The 24,460-nt window shown below is 48.4% G+C and overlaps 1 long non-coding RNA gene across 1 annotated transcript; it reads left to right on the forward strand.

The window, feature by feature from the left end:
- Positions 1-21,200: 21,200 nt before the first annotated feature.
- On the forward strand, positions 21,201-23,293 carry LOC125121414 (uncharacterized). The gene is made up of 2 exons (XR_007133454.1): positions 21,201-21,261; positions 23,057-23,293. It is a non-coding gene; the product is annotated as an uncharacterized LOC125121414 (long non-coding RNA).
- Positions 23,294-24,460: the final 1,167 nt, after the last annotated feature.

A 24,460-nucleotide genomic window follows, 5' to 3' on the forward strand; every position in this document is an offset into this window, starting at 1 on the left:
CTAATGTTTCCCCATTAATCAGGACAAGGAAATTCCCTTCTATTTTTGAATTACTGAGAAGTGTCTAACATGAATTTACATTGAATTTAAAAAAATACTTCAGCATTGGAGTTCCCCTTGTGGCTCAGTGGAAACAAAGCTGGACTAGTGGGTTCATGAGGATGCGGGTTCTATCCCTGGTCTCCCTCGGTGGGTTAAGGATCTGGCATTGCCGTGAGCTGCGGTATAAGTCATAGACACGGCTCTGATCTAGGGTTGCTGTGGCTGTGACTGTGGCTGGCCGCTGCAGCTCTGATTTGACCCCTAGCCTGGGAACTTCCATATGCTGCGAGTATGCCCTAAAAAAAAAAGGGAAAATACTTCGGCATCTATTAAGATGACCCTGCAGTTTTTCCTCCTCTAATCAGTCAATATATTAAATGACACTGATTTTTGTAATATTAAACCGTCCCTTTGAAGCTTTCAGATAGTGCTAATTCCGTCAGGTATATTAGCCTTTTTTATACACTATTGTATTCAGCTTGCTAATATTTTAGTTAAGATTTTTTACTTTTATATTCCTGAGTGCAGTCCGGCTGTAATTTGCCTTTGGTATGCATTCTTGTCTGGTTTACTTATCCAGCTTGTACCAGCCTCGTGGACTGACTCTCCCTGTGTTCTCTGGGAAAGTCTGTGTGACATTAGAAAGCTCTGTGCTTCTCTGTGCATTTGATAGAACTCACCTGTAAATCACCTACTCCTGGTGTTTTCTTTCACTCTTTTATTCCTTGACATGATACTCAAAAGAAGATTCAGGAGTTCCCTGGTGGCACAGTGGGTTAAGGGCCCGGTGTTGTCACTGAAGCAGCTCAGGTTGATGCCGTGGTGCAGGTTTGATCCCTGGCCCGGGAACTTCTGCATGTCACAGACTCGGCCAAAAATTTTTTTTTTTATGTTTTTTTTCTTTTCGTGGCCGCACCCACAGCACACAGAATTTTCCGGCAACACCGGATCCTTTTTTAACACACTGCGCCAGGCCAGGGATGGAACCTTCCCCTCCGCAGCAACCTGGGAACTCCTACCATCTTTTTTTTTTAATTTTTAATTTTTTTTTTGTCTTTTTGCCATTTCTTGGGCCGCTCCCGAGGCATATGGAGGTTCCCAGGCTAGGGGTAGAATCGGCGCTGAGCTGCCAGCCTACGCCAGAGCCACAGCAACGTGGGATCCTAGCCGCGTCTTCAACCCACACCGCAGCTCACAGCAACGCCGGATCGTTAACCCACTGAGCAAGGGCAGGGATCGAACCCGCAACCTCATGATTCCTAATCGGATTCATTAACCACTGCGCCACGACGGGAACTCCTAAAAAAATTTTTTTTTATTTGTTCTACTTTCCCTGTTTCTTCTTCTTTCTTGCCCGTCTTGGAATCGGGGTTTTAGCTGACTTTTTCTTTTCACGTTTCTCCCTGCTGATTTCTCTTGCTTTAACTGGCACTGTCAGAATGTTAGCGGGTAAATCTAGCTTCCAGTCTAAACGCTGCAGCTTTGCCCTACCCCGCCCAATCTGGTTTGTATAGGTTGTCGGGTAAGTCGGGGGCGTCCTTTTGTTGAAGTCCCAAAGGAAACCCCTGTTGCTTCACAGTGTTTGTTGTGCTTAACTCTCTGTCTGCTCTTCCTTCTCAGGCCCTAGGTCGCCCGCATCATGTCCCTTCTTCCTGAAGTTTATCCTCGAGCCGTTCCTTTGGAGCAGGTGGCTGCAAACCTCGCAGGCGGTCATGTTCATCTACAAGTACAAACGTGCTCGGCCCCCTTCCAGCGCTCCTGCCTCGGCTCGCTTTCAGAGTTTCCTACCCTTCTCTATTTTTTTTTACTGCATTTTGAAAAGAAATTCAGATACGTCTTCTACTCCACTTGCTTTTGTTCCGGTTGTCTCTGATCTATTTAGTCATTTTACAGGTACTGGATTTCAGGTCCGTTTGTCATTTCTAGACGCACCGTCGGTGTCTGTTTCTTAAATCCGCCTGTCTGCTCCTGATTGGTCCTTTGTGTCGGCTTGATCACATGCATCCTTCTTCTCGTTCCCTTTAACATATCAGCTGTCCTACGTTCTGCATCCGACCATCCCAGTATCCACAGTCCTTCAGTGCTCTTGTCTCTACGGACTTGCTCCGTGGGTCATTAATCCTTAAGATCAAGCCATCAGCTTACCAGCATCCCAGGGAGCCTCGTTTGGCCATGGCGTTTTCCCTCAGAGAAGACTGGCTTTGCCTCTGCTTGTAGCCAGCATGTCCACTCCAGGCTCAGAGCTGGAGCCTCCAGTCAGCCCACCACCACCTGTGTCCCTTGCCCTTATTACTGGCTTAGGTACCACCCCCCCCCCAGCCACGTTGCCATAGGAGGGTGGCCTCCAGGCATCCCTGGCTACCTGGATGCCCGCTAGGCTGGACCAGTCTCAGGTCCTTTGGACCAAGAGCTTTCAGCCCCCACCCCTGTGGTCCCAGAACCTGGCTACCAGCCACTCTTCCATCCCTGAGGCCCTGGCTCACAGGTCTTGCTTATGTTGTCTTTTGTGTTGCGAGGGTTCCACAGAATTTTCTCCTTTTTTTCTTTCTTTTTTGGCTGCCTGGAGGCATGTGGAGTTCCAGGGCCAGGGATCAGATCTGAACTGCCGTTTCAATCTTCTCTGCGGCAGCAGTGCCGGCTCATTTAACCCACTGTGCTGGGCCAGGGATTGAATCTGCATCCTGGCACTGCAGAGACCCCACTGATCCTGTTGTGCCACAATGGGAACTCCTGGAATTTTCTCCTTTTTTTATGAGACCTGAAATGCTTCCAAAACATTCTCCATCCAGGGCTAGTTATTATGGGACAGGTATGTTTCTTCGAGCGTCCACAGCCAGAATTCAAAAGCTAAGGATCTCAGGCACTGCAAGTTGAGCCCCGTGACCCTCTCTTGTATCCCAAGCTTCTTGCTGTTGGTGACTCTGCCGTGATACCCTGAAGGGCTAGTGACCTGTCCCGGTCTATCTGCCCCACACCAAAGAGCCAGCCTGCTTTGCTTTCAGGATTCTCATGCCTCCCTTTGAAAGCTCTCTTGCACCTGCCTTGCTGCCAGACCCTCAGGGGGCACGTGGTCTGTGGCCAAGCCTGCCTCACCTGTGGGTCTGCTGCTTCTGATCTTCCCATGGGCTGGAGGCAGGACCCAGGCCTGACTGTGGTTTGCGCCAAGACCTGGCAGGTTCATCAGGGACCAAGACGCCCCCCTTCTTCGCTGAGTTTAACAGTGACCAGCAGGGACCTTTTTCTGCACGTTTTCGTGGCCACGGTTGGGGTGAGACCGCTGGAGCATGAAACGTCTGCTGTGCAGACAAGGTGATAAGTGAAATTCTTTGAAGGCATGGAACAGTGGCAAGAGAGAGCCTGCACGTTGAGGTCAGACAGACCGGGACCCAACCCTGGCTCTTCTGCTTAGAGCTGAGGGACCCTGGACTAGCAGCCTCACTTGTCTAAGTCTCTGTCTCTTCAACCATATAGTGGGAACCTCAGTGGTCTCTCCTTCCGAGGGCTCTGATGACGCTGACCCTGCTTGTCCACGTGGAGCGGCGGGCGTACACCTGCCGAACAGGTAGTGCTGAGTCAGTGTGTGTCTGAGCGTGCGACCCACAGGGAGCATTTCCAGTGCTGCTGTCCAGGCGACGCTCCATCCTGAGCCCTCTGCTCGCATCTACTTCACGGCCCTGAGAGCTAAGGGTTTCCATTATCTGTCACTGGAGCTTTGATTCTCTTATCCGTTTTTTGGGTTGTTTTTGTTTCTGTTTTCTTTTTAAGGCCACACCTGCGGCATATGGAAGTTCCCGGGCTTGGGGTTGAATCAGAGCCACAGAGGCTGGCCTATGCCACAGCCACAGCAACGTGGGATGCCAGCCACGTCTGCAACCTACACCACAGCTCACAGCCACGCCGGATCCTTAACCCACTGAGTGAGACCAGGGATCAAACCCTCATCTTCATGGACACTATGTCAGGTTCTTAACCTGCTGAGTCCCAACAAGAACTCCTCTTATCTTTTTCTTTTTTTTCTTTTCTGCATACACCTACACAGCTGTGACAAACACCAGATCCTCAACCCACCATGCTGGGCCAGAGACCGAACCTGCGCCACTGCAGAGAAAATGCCTGATCCTGATCCTACTGCACCATAGTGGGAACTCCATCAATTCTCTTATCTTTAATGGGGCGGACAGACAGGTGTGTGAAGACGGCGGCACTTTGAGACCCTGCCCAGAGGGCCCTCCAGCCTCTGGCTGAGAGCCCCACCGACCTCACCAGGCACCTCCTGGCTCCCAGAGCAAACATCTGGGCTTCCAAAGCAGCAGCTGCCCCTCTCCCAGCCCCAGCCAGCAGGGTCCCCTCCTCTGAAGGGTCACACTCCAGCTCCCAGGGCTCTCTCACACCAGGTCTTCCTGTGGTGATAACCCCCTTCCTGCCCCTGGAGCGCCCCTCCCCACTTGGCCCAACTCGGAAGAGGGGCCGGAAGGGGGCAGGTTTATCTTCCGCGCCTTCCGAGGGCCGCCCGGCTGGAATGTGTCCTCTGATAACAACTGGTTGTGAGGGGCTGGGCCTGGGCGGGCTCCCGTCGTGGGCTCTCTGAGACATGTGGGGCTGGCTGATAAGGCCAGGAGCCAAAGCCCCCTTCGGACAAGCTCTGGGCGGCGTCTGAGAAGGGCCCAAGGTTCATAGCACTTCCTCCCATCCATCAGATGTGAAGGGGGCGCAACCTGGGGTGGCTGAGTGTTGGGGGCGGCGGGGAATGAGGACATGAAAAGAGGAATTCTCTAGAAATGAAACTTGGATTCCTTCCTTCAACAAATGCTGAGCTGAAAAACACACGAAAACCGATGCTGAGCTGAATGAGCGCATTTAGAACCAAGGTGAAGCAGAAGACCCGGGTTTGAGTCCTGGCTCTGTCACTGAGGGGCAGCTGACTCTGCCTTGGGGGCCTCAGTTTCTTCATCTGTGAGATGGGGAGAACAGGTATCCTGTGAGGCTTTGAGGAGGGGACATGGGTATCTCGGGCTGCGCCCTGGTGCCTGGAAGGTAAATCGTTATAAACCCTAACTGGGGAACTCAAGGGCTGGGTGGTGGAGAAATGGTCCCACCTCCACCTCCCTCTGTAGGGCTGTGTGCAATGACAAGGAGGCTCTTGTGGGGTGGGGTGCGGGCAGCCTCCTGGAGCCTGTGGGAAAGTGGGTGCAAAAGGCTGAGCCAGAAGCCAGAAGGCTTTTCTCCTGGGGCGCCTGTCTTTTTTTTTTTTTTTTAATGAATGTAATGTTTATTTTAGATTCTCTCTCTCTCTCTCTCTCTCTCCCTCGCTTTTTTTTTTTTTTTTTTGTCTTTTTTGCCACAAGGCAGCATGTGGTAGTTCCCTGGCCAGGGACCGAACCTGCACCATACAGCAATGACCAGAGACACAGTGAAGAACACAGGAGCCGAACCCACTAGGCCATCAGAGAACTCCCTGGCTCTTGTCTTTTGCTGCATCCAGCTCATTTCACCCTCTGTAGTCTGGCTCCTTCTGTTGCCATGGCCACCCCACCGCCCCCCTCACCTGCATCCAGGACCTCTTCCCTCAGACAGCACCCATCCCACGCGAGATTCCCTCAGACCTAATTCCAAATATCCCGAGAGCTCATCGGCGGGGCCATAGACAGACCCAGCTTCTGTTGGGCCCCCAGCTGAGCCCAGTCCACTTTGGCTGCCGGCTGGGGGCCCCATGTCAGGCAGACAGGGAGCTCTGTGAGAACCAGGCTGGGCTGCCCCCACTGAGGCACCCTCTGTGACAAGGACAGGCTGCCACAGGCCCTCCAGAAAAGGTCTCTTCTGGAAAAGCAGCTCCTGCTCCTTGGCTCGTCTCGTGTGCCCAGCCATGGAAGGGCACTGCCTCGCTACAGCCCTGAACGGGCTTCCTATCTCCACCTCACTGTCAGGTGAAGTGACTTTCCCCCAGGCCACCTGGCAGCTCAGACCCGCCTGGGGTGGGCAGTGCCGGGGGGAGAGAGGACGCTGGGGAGTCAAGAATATTCCTGCTGGGCTCAGCCTCTGAGTCTTGTGATGCTGAAATTCAAGAGCCCCCTGACTCAGCAGGATATTAATAGGCCTGGCGGACTCCCAGGGGACCAGCTCTGCCTGGGGCCAGAGCAGAAGGACTTCTAGCCCAGTGGCCTGGGATCTCCCAATGTCCAGAGCCGGCCCCATGGCCCCAGCTCCTGCCCCTCCCCCTCTGCCTGCCCCAGCCCAGCCTCTCCTGGCAGTAATTCATGGGGCTATGGGGGGTGAGGAGAACTTTCCCCACGGCTGAGTGGGCCCGGACAAATCTCACTGAGGTTAGAAGCATCTAGAAGAGACGAAGCAGGAGAGACAGAACCAAAGAGCCTGGGGGAGGCAGGGTCATTGTTTAACGGTCTGGGTTCAAGTTTGGTTTTGGCTCTCCCACGTCTAACTTGGAGACTTGGGACCGATCACTTAACAATGCTGAGTGTGGTTTCTTAATCTTCAAAGTGGGATCCTAACAGCCTAGTCCTGGCTTTGGTGTGAGGATCCAATGAGGTGGTTGTCGCAAAGGGCAAGTTCCAGGAATGCCAGCTCCTCCTCACCTGTCATCACCCCTGTCGCAGCTGATGGGCTGGATGGTCCATTCTGGACTGGGTTTCTGTCCCACAGCGCTCTCTAGTGGGCAAACGTGGTTCCTGCAGGGACTCCCTGCAGGTTGTGTGGGCATCTCTGCTTCGGAGCCCCAAAAGGTCCAAGATGTCGCCTTTCGGATTGGCTTAAGCTCATGGCCCCTGTGACATACTGGCAGGGCACGCAAAGAGGAAGAAGACCCACTCCCTTCCCTTCGAAGTTCAAAACACGACAGGCTGGTTTGGCATCAGCCCCATTGTGCGCCAGCCCCCTCCACCCTAGGGTCAAGCCACCACCACCCTGGTCCTCAGAGACCTCATCGACAAACAGGAAGCCTTGAAGGCCAGCATAAGAGCTGGGCGCTCAGGAAGTGGCAGCCGACCAGGTGCTGGCCCACCAGCACTTAGGGGACTCTGATTCACCCCAGCCAGTGGCCCTGAGGGTGGTGGATTCAGAGAGGGCGAGGCCTGGGGTCCTGGGGCGGCAGGGTCCTTTCCGGGGCTGCCTAAGTGGAATTTTTCTTTTTTTTTCTTTCTTTTTTTTTTTTTTGGCCTCGCCCGTGGCATGTGGAAGTTCCCAGGCTTGGGATCAAACCTGAGCCACAGCAATGACAACACCAGATCCTTAACTGCCAGGGCCCAAGGGAAGTCCCCAAGTGAAACATTTGCCTTCAGCAGACCCAGCGTGTCTTCTGCCTGCTTCCTAGCACCTGCTGCTGCCCCAGACTGGACATCCTGTGAGCTTAACCCCCCTGCTTCGGGCTCCCCAGGGAAACCTCACACACCATTGAGGAGTTCCCTCGTGGTACAGCTGGTTAAGGATCTGGTGTTGTTACTGCAGCACCCCATTCCCTGCTGTGGCACAAGTTCAATTCCTGGCCCAGAAATATCCACATGCCGCCGGCACAGCCCTCCCAAAAAAAGCCATTGAAATTTTGACAGAGATTGTATTGAATCCGTATATTTCTTTGGGTAGTATTGTCATCTTAACAACACTAAGTCTTTCAATCCAATGTCTTCCCATTGATGTACATCTCCTTTTATTTCTTTCAGCAATATATATATATATATATATATATATTTTGGTCTTTTTAGGGCCATACCCTCAGCATATGGAGGTTCCCAGGCCACGGTCGAATTGGAGCTGCAGCTGCCGGCCTACACCACAGCTCACAGCAACACCAGATTCTTAATTCACCAAGGGAGGCCAGGGATCAAACCAGCATCCTCACGGATACTAGTCAGCTTCGTTTCTGCCGAGCCACGATGGGAACTCCTATTTCTTTCCGCAATATTTTGTAGTTTTCAGTGTGCAAGTCTTACCCTTTCTTTGCTGGATTTGTTCCTAAACATTTTATTCTTTTTGTGTGATTATAAATTAATAATTGTTCTCAGAGTTCCTGTCGTGGCTCAGTGGTTAACGCATCTGACTAGGAACCATGAGGTTGTGGGTTCAGTCCCTGGTCTTGCTCGGTGGGTTAAGGATCCGGCATGGCCGTGAGCTGTGGTGTAGGTCGCAGATGTGGCTCGGATCTGGCGTGGCTGTGGCTGTGGCGTAGGCTGGAGGCTACAGCTCTGATTAGACCCCTAGCCTGGGAATCTCCATATGCCACAGGAGTGGCCCTAGAAAAGACAAAAAGACCCCCCCAAAAAATTACAATAATAATAATTGTTCTCTTTATTTCCTTTCTGGGATTGGTCACTTTGGCATATAGAAATACAACTGATAGCCTAATGATTGTATATCCTTCAACCCTGCCAAATTCACGTACTAGCTCTAATAGCATTTTTTTGGTAGTTGCTTTGGGATTGTCTATGTATAAGACCATGTCATCTGTGAATAGAGATAATTTCACTTCTTCCTTTCCAGTGGGGAAGCCTTCAATTTCTTGTGCTTGCCTGACTGCTCTGGCTAGAATTTCCAGTACAATGTGGAATAGGAGTGGCGAAAGCAGCATCCTTACTTTGCTCCTGTAGAACCTGGGTCTTGAACCCACACCAGACTCTCTGTTCTAGTTCAGCCTGATTCTTGATTCAGGCAGGAGATTAGAGTGTGTGCTTCTGAGGCCAAAGAAACAGGTGGAAAGGGAGGAAGCCAGTGCATTAACCCACCATGGTATTTATGCCCCACCCAACTGCCAGAGCGGGCAGGTGAGAGGCAGTGCTGGTCTCAGCTGTGGATTGAAACCAGACTTTGGACAAGTGCCCCAAAGCCTTTGCACGTGAAGGCTTGAGTCCCTGATGGCAGACCGCCTGGCAGCCTGTGGCACGAGCCTGTGGCAAGCTGTGATGGTGCAGTGCCTCCCATGGGCTGGGCTCCTGCCCTTCCAGGGACATGTCTTGAAGGAAACCCTTAACTATATTAGTGTAGTATATTGAACTCCTACAAGAAAATGAAGGGTTTTTAAGAAAATTGTTTTATTAAGGCATAGTTGATTTACAGTGTTGTGCCAATTTCTATTGTACTGCAAGGTGACCCGGTCATACTTATATATACAGTCTTTTTCTTATATTATTTCCCATCATGGTTTGTCCCAGGAGCCTGTATATAGTTCCCTGTGCTGTACAGTAGGACCTTGTTGTTTATCCATTCTAAACAGAATAGTTTTCATCTATGAACCTCAAACTCCCAGTCCATCCCACTCCCTCCCCACCTCCCCTTTGGCAACCACAAAATCTGTTATCTGTGTCTGTGAGTGTGCATCTTTTATAGATGGGTTCATTTGTGCCATGTTTTAGATTCCACATCTAAGTGATATCATATGGTATTTGTCTTTCTCTTTCTGACTGACTTCACTTAGTGTGAGAGTCTCTAGTTCCATCCATGTTGATTATTTTGTGCTTTTTTATGGCTGAGGAGTATTCCATTGTGTATATGTACCACATCTTCTTAATCTGTTCTTCTTGCAAAGGACATTTGGATTGTTTCCAAGCCTTGGCTATTGTGAATAGTGCTGCTATGAACATGCGGATACATGTGTTTTTTTGAATTGTAGTTTTGTCCAGATATATGAGCTGGAGTGGGATTGCTGGGTCATATGGTAGGTCTATATTTAGTTTTCTGAGGTACCTCCCTACTGTTTTCCATGTATATTGGTTGTGCCAATATACATTCCCACCAACAGTGTAGGGGGGTTCCCTTTTTCCACACCCTCTCAAGCGTTTGTTCTTTGTGGACTTATTAGTGATGGCCATTCTGACTGGTGTGAGGTGGCACCTCACTGTAGTTCCGATTTCCATTTCTCTAATGATTGGTTATTTTTTCATGTGCCCGTTGGCCATCTGTATGTCTTCTTTGGAGAAATGTCCATTTAGGTCTTCTGCCCATTTTTAAATTGGGTTTTTTGGGGTTTTTTGTTGTTGAGTTGTATGAGTTGTCTATTTTGGAGATTAAGCTCTTATCAGTGCATCATTTCCAACTATTTTCTCCCATTCTATAGGTTGTCCTTTTGGTGGGTTTTTTTTTTTTTTATGGTTTCCTTTGCTGTGCAAAAGCTTGTGCATTTGATTGGGTCCCATTTGTTTATTTCTGTTCTCATTTCTATTGCCTTGGGAGACTGACCTAAGAAAACATTTGTACAGTTGATGTAAGCGAATGTTTTGCCTCTGTTCTCTCCTGGGAATGTTACGGTATCTTGCCTTCTGTTTGTCTTTAAGCCATTTTGAGTTTATTTTTGTGCATGGTGTGAGGATGTGTTCTAGTTTCACTGATTTACATGTGGCTGTCCCATTTTCCCAGCACCACTTGCTGAAGTGAATGTCTTTTGTTTTTTGTTTTTTTTTAATCTCTTGTCTTTTGTCTTTTTAGGGCCATAGTTGCAGCATATGGAGGTTCCCAGGCTTGGGGCTGAATCGAAGCTACAGCTGCAGGCCTACACCACAGCCACAGCCACGTGGGATCTGAGCCATGTCTGCAACCTACACCACAGCTCACAGCAAAGCCAGACCCTTAACCCACTGAGTGGGACCAGGGATCGAACCTACAACCTCATTGTTCCTAGTCAGGTTTGTTAACCAATATGCCACGATGGGAATTCCAAGAGAATGTCTTTTTCCCATTTTACATTCTTGCCCCTTTGTCAGAGATTAATTGACCGTGTCTGGGTTTACTTCTGGGCTCTCTATTCTGTTTCATTGGTCTGTATGTCTGATTTGTACCAGTACCACACTGTCTTGATTACTGCAGCTTTGTAATATTGTCTGAAGTCTGAGAGAGTTATGCCTCCTGCTTTGTTTTTTCCCCTCAGGATTGCCTTGGCAATTCTGGGTCTTTTATGGTTCCATATAAATTTTTGGATTATTTGTCCTAGTTCTGTGAAAAATGTCATGGGTAATTTGATAGGGATGGCATTAAATCTGTAGATGGCTTTGGGTTGTATGACCATTTTAACAATACTCATTCTTCCAACCCAGGAGCATGGGATATCCTTCCATCGCTTTGAATCCTCCTTGATTAAGGTTTTATAGTTTTCAGAGATATAAGTCTTTCACCTCCTGTGACCACATCTTCTTAATCCATTCATCTGTTCATGGACATATCTTGGCTATTGAGAAAAACTGAAGTTTAAAGGGGGGATAAAATAAACAGTCTTCTTTAAATAACTTGCCCTTCATTTTCTCTATGATATACAAAAACATTTCAGCTCTCACATTTAAATAGTATTTAAAGTATTTTCAGAAGGTAACAATACTATACATTATTTTTTTAAGTTTTGGTTTGATGCTTTCATAGGGCTATTCCCTAAAATTCAGTTTATTTCAACACTCGGCCCTAATGTCCATGACAACGGGAAAAGACGTTGTCAGGACACATACTAGATCTGAAAGGAAGACGAGCACTGCCACCATGCCCAGTCGGTCGTGCCATTATTATTTTTTTTTTTTTCAGTTCTATCTACCAATGATATTAAAGGTGTTGGTTACTTTTAGCTTAACTTGGCTTTTAACTCTGCATTATGAACCATGAGTTGCAAATACATTCAAAAGTAGACAGAGTCGTATAATGAATCTCCATCTTACCTAACACCCAGCCCCAGCAATCCTCAGCCAGGCCTGCCTCAAGCATTTCCTGGCTCCTACTTTTTTTTTTGGCTGTGCCTGCAGCACGTGGAAATTCTCTGGGCCAGGAATCAAACCTGTGCCACAGCAGCAGGCTGAGCCACTGCAGTGACAGAGCCAGATCTTTAACTCACTGCCCCACAAGGAAACTCCTCCTACATTACTTTTTAAAACCCCCAAACATTGTGTAATTTCATCCACAAATAATCCTGTATGGCGCTCTCAAAATAAGGACCCTTTTTATTTTATTTTACTTATTTATTTGCTTTTTAGGGCCGCACTCGCAGCATATGGGGGTTCTCAGGCTAGGGGTCGAACCAGAGCTACGGCTGCCAGCCTAGGCCCCAGCCACAGCAATGCAGCATCCAAGCCACATCTGCGACTACACCACAGCTCATGGCAATGCTGGATCCTTAACCCACTGAGCGAGGCCAGGGATAGAACACGTGTCCTCATGGATATTAGTCAGGTTCATTGACAGCTGAGCCACAAAGGGAACTCCAGGACCCTTTATAAAAAATACACCACCACCGGGAATTCCTGCTGTGACTCAGCGGTAGTGGACCCAACTAGAATCCACGAGGGTGTGTGTCCGATCCCTGGCCTCCCTCAGTGGGTTAAGGACCCAGCATTGCCGTGAGCTGTAGAGTAGGTCTCAGACGTGACCCAGATCTGGCATTGCCGTGGCTGTGGTGCAGGCCAGCAGCTGCACCTCTGATTCCACCCAGCCTGGGAACTTCCGTATGCCATAGTGCGGCCCTAAAAAGCAAAAAATAATAATAATAACAACAACAACAATACACCAATATCACACCTAAAAATAATAATTCCCTAATGTCACCCAATGTCCAATATGTTCAAATTCCTTATTGTCTCACAAATGTCATAATTGCATAAGAGGCTTATTATTATTAATCAGAATCCGAATAAGGTATCAAGTGTGCTTGATTGATCTGGTTGTTGTTTTACTTGTTTTTTGCATTAAAATAGACATAATGGATTGATGTGCTTTTAAGTGACTTTTATTTTATTTATTTATTTATTTTTTTGGTCTTTTTGCTATTTCTTGGTCTTGGGCCGCTCCTGCGGCATATGGAGATTCCCAGGCTAGGGGTCCAATCGGAGCTGTAGCCACCGGCCTACACCAGAGCCACAGCAACGCGGGATCCGAGCCGCGTCTGCAACGCCGGATCGTTAACCCACTGAGCAAGGGCAGGGATCGAACCCGCAACCTCATGGTTCCTAGTCGGATTCGTTAACCACTGCGCCACGACGGGAACTCCGGTTTTAAGTGACTTTTAGTCTAGAAGTTCCGGTTCCTATTTCCTCCCTCTCTTCCCTCCCCTCCCCTCTTGTACTAAGTCTGCTCAGGCTGCTGTAACAAAAAGTCACAGATCAGATGGCTTAGACCACAAAAAAAAGGAATTTTCTGACAGGTCTGGAGGTTAAGTCCAAGATCAAAGCCCAACAGGGTTGGTTTCAGGTGAAGGCTCTCTTCCTGGCTTCCAGATGGTCCCTTCTCGCTCTGTCCTCTCCCATGAGGGCTCTACCTGACTTCATTTAACTCTAGTCACCTCTTTAAAAAGGCCCCCTGGGAAGTTCCCGTCATGGCTCAGTGGTTAACGAATCCGACTAGGAACCATGAGGTTGTGGGTTCGATCTCTGGCCTCCCTCAGTGGGTTAAGGATCCAGCGTTGCGGAGAGCTGTGGTGTAGGTTGCAGACACAGCTTGGATTGGGCATTGCTGTGACTGTGGTGTAGGCCGGCAGCTACAGCCGATTAGACCCCCTAGTCTGGGAACCTCCATATGCCATGGGTGTGGCCCTAGAAAAGACAAAATAATAATAATAATAATAAATAAATAAATAAATAAAAAGGCCCCCCTGAGGAGTTCCCGTTGTGGCACAATAGAATGAATCCGACTAGTATCCATAAGGATACGGGGTTTCCATTCCTGGCCTCGCTCAGTTCAGTGGGTCAGGGATCCATCATTGCCATGAGCTATGATGTAGGTCACAGATGTGGCTCAGACCCTGTGTTACTATGGCTGTGGCGTAGCAGCTGCAGCTCTGATTTGACCCCTAGCCTGGGAACTTCCATATGCAGCAAGTGTGACCCTAAAAAAGCAAATAAAATAAAGTAAAAAGACCCCCATCTCCAAGTAGAGTCATGTTAGGGGTGGGGTCTTCTACATATGAATGAGGGGAGACACAATTCAGTCCATAGCACCCCCTCTTTGTAATTTGTTGCAGAAACGTGATCATTTGTCCTGGAGGGTTTTCCACACTTTGGGTCGTGCTGACTGCATCCCCTTGAAACTTGAGCGTGTTGCTTTGTCCTCTGCTACTCCTATGCACTGAGAGTTGGGGGGGTCCCTCGTGGCTCAGTGCATTAAGGATTCACATTATCTCTGCCGAGGCTCTGGTTACAGCTGTGGCTCGGGTTTGATCCCTAGCCCAGGAACTTCTGCATGCAGCAAGTCCAGCCAAAAAAATGAATAAATAAATTGAGAGGTGGATCTGAAGGCTTTGATGAGATTCAAATTTGGTTTGTTTTTTGTTTTTTTTGGTTTGTGAAACTATTTATTAGGAGATTTGCTTGTTTGTTTCTTTGGCCCCACCCACAGGGTATGGACGTTCCCAGGCTAGGGGATTGAATCTGAGCCACAGCTGCAATAATGCCAGATCTTCTTAAACCACTGTGCCGGGCTGGGGATTGAACCTGTGCCTCTGCAGCAACCCGAGTCACTAAAGTCAGATTCTTAAACCACTGCGCCACAGCAGGAACTCCAAGAGATGTTGTTTTATTGCCTTAAGAGACACACCATGTCTGGCTGTCTTTCTTGTTGTAAGATTAGCAGGTGTTGATCCTAAATACCTAGTTTTGACTGATTACGTTTCATCTTCCAGGATGTCAACAGTTGTTCTGACAAACTAAAAGGTGTTACACTTCTATGATATTAATAAATGGGTTGAAAATCCACTTCAATTTTTGGGGGGATTTTAAACAGGTGAGAAAATTCCATTTTCGAGTTCATCTTAAGTATAAGAGCTTTTACATGTGACCAAGTCATATAATACTGGAAACATCCCCAGCATCCATTTTTCACAATGCCCTCTTTATGGCCAAAATTTCTGCCAGATTTTCTTTTTGTACTGCTCTTTGGTAAAATGGCCCATTAAAGTTCAGATGGTGTATGTGTTTGTCTATATTTATGACGAAGTTTCTGGTGAATGGCACACTGCTGATGGCTGCTTGTCATCATTGAAAAGGCCAGTAAAGGAGTTCCCTGGTGGTCTAACAGTTAAGGATCTGGTATTGTCACTGCTGTGGCTCAGGTCACTGCCGTGGAGCCAGTTCTATCCCTGGCCCAGGAACTTCTGTATGCTGGGGGCACAGCGAAAGAAAGAGGAAGGAAGGAAACCAACCATAATGGAAAAAATAAAAATCATTGCTTTAAAAAAGGAAGGAAAGAAAAAAAGAAAGAAAGAAAAAGAAAGAGAGAGGGACGAAGAAAGAGCAAGAAAGACAGAAAGACAGAAAAAGGGAAAGAAAGGAAGAAAGAGAATGAAAGAAAGAAAGGGAGGGAGGGAGGAGGGAAAAAGGAAAGAAAGAAGAAAGAACGAGCCAATAAACTTGGAACACAGAATCTTTTGTAAAAGGAAAAATGCAAAACTCATGTTTTAGAGAGTCCTTCCAGATTCTTTGCCTTGAGCTAACCAATGAGATTTTCTGTGGTGCAAAAAACTGTTGGTGACCAAAAACTCGGTCACTTCCCTCCTCTTTGGAAAGTATAGAAAGATGCTGCTGTTTAAAGTGTACTTTGGAGTTCCCGTCGTGGCGCAGTGGTTAACGAATCTGACTAAGAACAATGAGGTTGCGGGTTCGGTCCCTGGCCTTGCTCAGCGGGTTAAGGATCCGGCGTTGCCGTGAGCTGGGGTGTAGGTTGCAGACGCGGCTCAGATCCCACGTTGCTGTGGCTCTGGCGTAGGCTGGTGGCTACAGATCCGATTGAACCCCTAGCCTGGGAATCTCCATGTGCCTCAGGAGCAGCCCAAGGAATGGCAAAAAGACCAAAAAAATAAAAAATAAAAAAAGATAAATAAAGTGTACTTTGCCGGAGTTCCCATCGTGGCACAGTGGTTAACAAATCTGACTAGGAACCATGAGGTTGGGGGTTCGATCCCTGCACTTGCTCAGTGCGTTAAGCATCTGGCGTTGCCGTGAGCTGTGGTGTAGGTTGCAGACGCGGCTCGGATCCCATGTTGCTGTGGCCCTGGCGTAGGCCGGTGGCTACAGCTCTGATTAGACGCCTAGCCTGGGAGTGGGAGTGGCTCTAGCTCTAGAAAAGGCAAAAAGACCCAAAAAAAAAAAAAGTGTACTTTGCCCTTCTGGCCTTCTTTGACAGGAGTGAGATACTGAGTGAATTTTGTGTTGCTGCTCTTTCAATAACCACATACCAGGATCCTTGCTTTACTCCAGTCCAGAGCAGCTGCTCCATCAATAATCACACTTTTTTCATGAATCATTGTTTTTATTAAATGAGTCCCTGCTGAGGCTGTGTCTCCTCTGAGTCATCTTTGCTTAGGGGACTCACAAAAATCTAGAAGCACTGCCTTGAGGAGTTCCCTAGCGGTCTAACTGTTAAGGATCTGGCATTGTCACTGTTGTGGCTCAAGTCACTGCTATGGTATAGGTTTGGTCCCTGGCCTGGGAACTTCCACATGCCACAGAGGCAGCCAAAAAAAAGTACTGCTTTGGGAGTTCCCAACGTGGCTCAGTGGTTAACGAATCCGACTAGGAACCATGAGGTTGCGGGTTCGATCCCTGGTCCCAATCAGCGGGTTAAGGATCCGGCGTTGCTGTGAGCTGAGGTGTAGGTTGCAGATGAGGCTTGGATCCCGAGTTGCTGTGGCTGTGGTGTAGGCCAGCGGCTACAGCTCCGATTAGATCCCTAGCCTGGGAACCTCCATATGCCGAGGGAGCAACCCTAGAAATGGCAAAAAGACAAAAAAAAAAAAAGTACTGCTTTGATGTTTCATTATTGAAGCAGAATCTAGCAAATGCCACAAGTGGAGACATGCTAAAAACATATGTAACCTGGAGTTCCTGCTGTGGTGTAACAGGATGGGCAGTATCTTGGGAGTGCTTGGACATGGGTTCGATCCCCAACCCAGCACAGTGGGTTAGGGATGCAGTGTTGCCACAGCTGTAGTTTAGGTCAAGACTTCAACTCAGATCTGAATCCTGGCCAGGGAACTCCGTATTCTGTGGGGCAGCCAAAAATGGGGAAAAAAAAAATTATAACCTCCATCTGACTGTATGGTGGGCTGCTTATTTTGTCCCAATATGTGTTTCTCAGCCATGCTTTCTGCCATCTTCCTTCCCATAATATTTGCTTGGGGAAATATATTTTAGTTCCTTTGCAGATTGTTTTTTATTTTTTGATACAGTTTTTAGTGGAGACGTTTTTACCACATCAGGAAGGACAACTAATTCCCAGTGGTTCTTAAGTTTCTGCTTTGGCTATTAAGAACTCTCAATAAAGGCTTCAAAACACTGCTCATTAAGTTTAAAGAAAATTTGGAAAATACTGGATTGAGTATGACATCATTTTAAACATTGCTGGAAAAATTTTAGAGTTTGAATGATGTTTTCCATGTGAATCTCTTCATTTAAAGAGACCAAATTTCAATGCACATTTCAAATAGTCTTCTGGATTCATCCAAATGCTGAGACTGGGAGAAGGGTCACCTCTGACATTTGGAGGGGGGGGGGGCTGTGCCCACAACATGTATAAGTTCCTGGGCCAAGGATTGAACCCGCACAGCAGCAGCAACTTGAGCAGTGACAATGCCAGATCCTTAACCTGCTGAGCCACAATGGGAACTCCCTGATGTTTTCTTATTCCATCTCCTGCTCGTGTCATCAGTTCTACCCTCATCTATTCCTTACTTTTTCCTAGATGGTGGCATGATTCTTTCACAGCTTTGCTGAGGTATAATTGATATACAATAGGGAGTTCTCATCGCCCCGCAGGGGAAACTAATCCGACTAGGAACCGTGAGGTTGCGGGTTCAATCCCTGGCCTCACTCAGCGGGTTAAGGATCTGGCATTGCTGTGAGCTGTGGTGTAGGTCACAGACTCGGCTCGGATCCTTCATTGCTGTGGCTGTGGTATAGGCTGGCAGCTGCAGCTCCGATTCAGCCCCTAGCCTGGGAACCTACAAATGCCACCGGTGTGGCCCTAAAAAAAAAAAAAAATACGGTTAATAATAAATTTATTTGGTTTCTTAGCCCAAAGCATTTCATCAGCCATATGTTAGGGGTGAGGGTTGGAAAGTAGGGTTGGAGAAAAGCCTGATATTTAATAGTAATCCAAAGAATAAGAATCCTGCTAAAAGAGGATGATTCTATTAATAGTGCTAAGATATCAAGAAGAGGTTAACCACACGCAAGATCCTCTATTTAGTTTGTTATTTGTTTTTTTTCAAATCAGATCATTGTCTAAAACACACAAGAATTTTAGATTTTATAGGGTTTGCTTTGGGAGTTCCCATTGTGGCTCAGCAGTAACAAGCCCGAATAGTACCCATGAGGACACAGGTTTGATCCCTGGTCCTGTTCAGTAGGTTAAGGATCCAGTGTTGTTGTAGCTGCAGTGTAGGTCACGGATGCAGCTCGGATTTGACGGCATGGCTGTGGCTGTGGTGTAGGCCAGCAGCTGCACCTCTGATTTGACTCCGAGCCTGGGAACGTCCATATGCCCCTAAAAAGCAAAACAACAACAACAACAACTTTAAAAACCTTACATTTTATAGGAATTCTCATTCATCCCCGACAACAACCTACTTACTCAAACTGGATCATTTTGAGAAAGCTAATATCGATATTAAGGTCTGCTAATGAAATTATACAAACGTGCCATGGTATAAATGCACCACTATCGTTCTTTGCCAGAGCATGTCCACCCCATCCTGGGGAAGCCGTGTAGCACAATAATTGAAAATAGAAAATCTGTGGTCAGTTGCCTAGGTTTAAATCCTAGTTCTGTCATTACAAGCTGGGCAAATTGCTTAACTTCTCTAGCCCTCAGTTTCCTCATTTCCAAGTGGAGGGAAAAATAGTACCTGCTTCATAGGGTCGTTGTGCAGACCTAATAGACTAATGCATACAAAGCACTTGCCCAGGCCTGCAGGCAGAGAGCCTTGGCTATTTGTGTCCTGTGAATTTCTATCCTTGATGTTTCAGCATGTACACCCCCTGCTGGTTTGGAAGAACACAAGGCATTTTTCACTTTCCAGCTTTAGTTACTTGATAAAAATTTAAAATTTGGGTAGTCCTATACTGGCAGAATCATCTCAGGTGTTTTTAATCTTCCTAGAAAAATTTAATGGAGTTCCCTTGTGGGGTAGTGGGTTAAAGATCCAGCATTGTCACTGCAGGGCCTGGGGTTGCTGCTTTGGAGAGGGTTTGATCCCCAGCCTGAGAGCTTCCACATGCTGCAGGCGAGACCAAAAAAAGAAAAATGGAATGATTTGGAATGCTCTTCATTACCTGATTTGAGAGCATTTTCTTTCTTTTTCTTTTTTCTTTTGGCTTTTGTCTTTTTAAGGCCACACCCACAGCATATGGAGGTTCCCAGGCCAGGGGTCCAATCGGAGCTGTAGCCACTGGCCTACGCCAGAGCCACAGCAACGCGGGATCCGAGCCGCGTCTGCAACCTACACCACAGCTCACAGCAACGCCGGATCCTTAACCCACTGAGCAAGGGCAGGGACCGAACCCTCAACCTCATGGTTCCTAGTCGGATTCGTTAACCACTGTGCCACGACGGGAACTCCCAAGTTTTGTCTTAATATGGGGCCCCCTCATGTGCATCAGCCTTACTGTTTCCGTGGGTCTCTTGGAGATACTATAAGGAAGGTGGCTTAGTGGACATTGGTGTCATTATGTCCTTTTTTTTTTTTTTTTTTCCATTTCATGTCCACAACCACAGGCATCTGGAAATGCCAGGGACTGAATCCAAGCCAAGTTGTGACTTACTGCAGCTGCAGCAACGCTGGATCCTTTAACCCACTGGGAGGGGAAGGATGGAACCAACTCCATCCAGCCTCCACAACGCCCAGATTCCTAAGCCTGCACCACTGCAGAAATTCCATCGCTTTGTCTTTTCAATGGTATGTTACCCTTGTTCAAGGCTAGGGGGCACCCTTTGCATGGATCTTCACTAGATGGGACCGTGAGCTTCAGCTTATTGGCTTTTTGAAGTGATGGGTGAAGCCTTCTGTTTAACTTCTTCAACAATTTTACGACGAGTTTGTTTGTTTGTTTTTGGTGTCTTTTTAGGACAGCATATGGAATTTCCCAGGCTAGGGTCGAATCTCAGCTATAGCTGCTGGCCTACACCACAGTCACAGCAATGCTGGATCCGAGCCATGTCTGCAACCTACGCCACAGCTCATGGCAAGGACATGGTCCCTGACCCACTGAGGCCAGGGGTGGAACCCACATCCTCATGGATACAAGTCGTGTTTGTAACCACTGCACCATCACCCGAGGCATATAAAGGGTCCCAGGCTAGGGGTCGAATTGGAGCTGCATCTGCCAGCCTACACCACAGCCGCAGCAACGCCGGATCCCCCAGTCATATCTGCGACCTACACCACAGTTCAGGGTCCTGAGTCCTCATGGATACTAGTTGGGTTCATTAACCACTGACAGGACATCCGTGTGCACAGATATCTGATCACCTTTCTCCTGGATCCTTCTCCCTTGGCCAAATGTTTTCAATTTCCTCTCTTGGCTCTGAAGATGAGTCTGCAGCCTGAGAGGCCCCGCTGTTAGCATTAGTTTTTTGATTTGTTTCTTCCACTTCTCTCGCTCATAAACCTCTGGCATGCAGGTCATTCCTCTGCAGAAGCTCCCCCTGCTCTGTTCGATTTCCTGTAACTGCTCTTGATAGGTGGGGCCATCTGCTTGAGCAGAACCCCTCAATCTTGGGTTCCAATCCAGTTGGGGCTTCCCAGGTGGAAAGGTGGGGTCCTCGCTAGGGGTCCCATGTCAGACCACGATATCTAGCTTCATCACAATCTCCTCCACTAAGGTGCCCGTCCTCATTTTGGCAGGTCCTTCCGGGGGCAGCGGCTGCCGTCCCGCCTCGCCGGCAGCCCCGGGCTCCCCGGACCCCTCCACCTGACGGGCCCCCAGCAGCGTGGCGCCCTAAACCTGGCACCTGGAAGCAAACGCCCAAGCCCGGAGCTTGCCCACTCCTCCAGTCGTAGCTTGGTTGAGGGGTTGGTTTGGCCAGTCCGAGCCGACCCACCGGTCGAGAGGCGGCGACCCTGCCCAATTGTGTCCCTCCGACAACCCGGGGCTCGCCCAATTGCTAAGTGGAGCAGCCAATGACACCTCCGGAAGGAACAAGGAAGGCGGGAGAAAGAGAAAGGGTGTGGCCACAGGCTCCGCCTTCCAGCCTACGAGGGAGCGGTTCCGAGCATGCGTGAGAGCGCCTGGGGCGTTTACGATGGAGGTGATGCTTAAGGTGGGTGTCCGTTGTCAGTAATTTTTTTGTTTGTTTTTTTAGGGCTGCGGCATTTGGAGGTTCCCAGACCAGGGGTCCAATCGGAGCTACAGCTGCCGGCCTGCGCCAGAGCCACAGCCACGCAGGATCCGAGCCGCCTACACCACAGCTCAGGGCCACGCCAGATCCTCAACCCACTGAGCGAGGCCAGGGGTGGAACCGCAACCTCATGGTTCCCAGTCGCAGTCGTTTCCGCTGCGACACCACGGGAACTCCAGTCGTCCGTAATTCTTTACAGGAATCTTTTAAAACCACTTGTCCACACCGTGAGAGCTAGCTTAGTTCAAACTAAGTTTACCACACTGTTCCACTTATCTAAACACTGCAGGTGACATTTGTTTTTGTTCTTAAAAAATCAGGAGTTCCAGTTGTGACTCAGAACCCAACTAGTATCCTTGAGGATGCGAGTTTGAATCCCTCTTGGGTTCTGGCATTGCCCTGTTGCTGTGAGCTGCTGCGGAGGTTGCAGAATGACTGGTATCCCGTTGCTGTGGCTCTGATTCAACCCCTATGCCACCTGCAGCCCTAAAAAGACAAACAACAAAAACAAATCAGCGATATTAAATTTTACTAATATGGATTATACAGACGGATCCTCAGCTGAGAGGGCAACAGGGTCAATATGCATCATACCCATTGGCAAAGTTTACTATCGCTCTGATTTTTTTTTAAGAATAAAAATAAAGGCGTTCCCGTCGTGGCGCAGTGGTTAACGAATCCGACTAGGAACCATGAGGTTGCGGGTTCGGTCCCTGCCCTTGCTCAGTGGGTTAACGATCCGGCGTTGCCGTGAGCTGTGGTGTAGGTTGCAGACACGGCTCGGATCCCGAGTTGCTGTGGCTCTGGCATAGGCTGGTGGCTACAGCTCCGATTAGACCCCTAGCCTGGGAACCTCCATATGCCGCGGGAGCGGCCCTAGAAAAGGCAAAAAGACAAAAAAAAAAGAATAAAAATAAAGATGAATAGAAGGATCACATTTCCGTCTTTCACCCCCGTGGACTAGCCAGAATCCCCCCCAGGGTACTAGTTCCTCCCTTCTGAGTCTCTGCCCTACAACAATTCCTTTTGTTGTCTGCAGGGGCAGGAGCGGGGCCAAGCTGTTTGTGGACTCTGGAGAAACACTACCTAGAATGACCTCATCAAGTCACTTAACCTTTCTGTGCAATGTCGTCCTCTTTAAAACAATGGTATTGGAGTTCCCTGGTGGCTCAGGGGTTAAATATACTGCATTGTCACTGCTGTCGCTCCAGTTGCTACTGTGGCATGGGTTCCATCCCTGGCCTGTGAACTTTGCCCCAGACGCCGCCAAAAACATAAGAGTGTTAACAGCATCGGCATCTATCTCCTAGGGGCCGTGTGAGGACTGAGTTCACATGAACGCGCTTAGAACAATGCTTAACCACACACAATAAGCTCTTGACGGTTGATGAGGTTGCACGAGTGGGTGTGGTCTCAGAGCGGCTCCCTAGTGTTGATCTGTCCTTGCTTCTTTTCAATTACAGGCTTTGGAGACAGAATGATCTGGTTACGCAATGATTCTCCAAGCATAAGCCTTTCACCTCGTAAAATTGACTTAGCCTTTCTGAGCCTTAGGTTCCTCCTCTGTAACCGAGGGACGATGTAAGGATAAAATGACAACACGCGTGTAACTTATGTATCGTATCACGGTGACATTTAGTAGATTCTCAGAAAAGAAAAAAAAAAAAAAAAAAGCCATGGCAACATGTTCATCATTCCCCACTTCCTTTTCCTCCAGGGCACTCCCGAGGCTACAGTCCCCAACCTCCCACACAGCCAGGTAGGACCACAAGAACTGGGTACGAGCCAGTGCGATGAGGCCAGAAGTGATGTACCCAATTCCAGGCCTGCCTTTCTCTGGAGTGATACTGGAACCAGAGGAGGGGAGGTTCCAGAATCCCTGCAGCACCACTTGGAACAGAGCGGCTCAACCAGGAAAACCCACTTGGGAGAAATAAAATATCAGTTTTATTGAGATGCACCACTGAAATGTTGGGGTTGCTGGCTGCAGCCATTAGCCAACCTGATACATGTTCATTTTTATCATTATTGTACTATTTTTTTTGACCCCTTAACACTCCTGGCCTCAGAAGGCACAGGAAGAGTTATACAATGTGAAGGTATGCATTTGGTGATAGATTTTTTTTTTTCCTTTTTTTAGGGCTGCCCTAGCAACATATGGAGGTTCCCAGGCTAGGGGTCAAATTGGAACTACAGGTGCCGGCCTATACCACAGCCACAGCAACGCAGGATCCTTAACCCACTGATCAAGGCCAGGGATCGAACCTGCATCCTCATGAATCCTAGTCAGGTGTGTTAACCACTGAGCCATGATGGGAACTCTGGTGATGGCATTTAAAATGCGTGTACGTGGAGTTCCTGTCGTGGCACAGCAGAAACAAATCCAACTAGGAACCAGGAAGTTGCAGTTTGGATCCCTGGCCTCCCTCAGTGGGTTAAGGATCTGGCCTTGCCGTGAGCTGTGCTGTAGGTCGCAGATGCAGCTCAGATCTCTCGTTGCTGTGGCTGTGGTGTAGGCTGGCAGCCATAGCTTCCGATTGGATCCCTAGCCTGGGAGCCTCCACATGCCCCTAGGGTGGCCCTAAAAAGCAAAAAATAATAATAATAATAATAATTAAAATAAATAAAAAGTAAAATGTGTGCACACTGCTTCTTCACAGAATTGTAAAGCCCTCTTTGAGCTCTTTCTTTCTTTCTTTCTTTGTATTTATTTATTCACTTTTTGGCTACACCCGAAGGTTTAAAGGTGGTAAAGTCCGGCCTGAGTCCTGAGGACTGAGTAGGGTTCCCCTGGGCAAGGGAGGTTGTGTGGGGCTGGGGACAATTTATTCCAGGCAGAGGGAACAGTGGGTACCAAGTCTGCAGGTGAGAGGAAGCCATAAATCTGGAAAGCGAGGGAGGGTGAGAGAGAAGCCGAGAGCCGTCCTTAGGGGCCAGATCATATTCCGGAGGCCAGGGAGCTTGGCCTGGGGCATTAATGATCACCTGGCAAGACTAACAACTGGGGTTTCACTGGTTGTTGCCTCCCCTGCAAAGGAGAGGAGCAACCTCCAGAGTGATTCAGCGCAGCCTCTTGGGGAAAAGCCAGTCCTAGCCACTCCGGAAGAACTTTTGCAGGTGT

The sequence above is a fragment of the Phacochoerus africanus genome, chromosome 2, assembly GCF_016906955.1.
Source record: "Phacochoerus africanus isolate WHEZ1 chromosome 2, ROS_Pafr_v1, whole genome shotgun sequence".
Taxonomy (NCBI): Eukaryota; Metazoa; Chordata; class Mammalia; order Artiodactyla; family Suidae; genus Phacochoerus; species Phacochoerus africanus.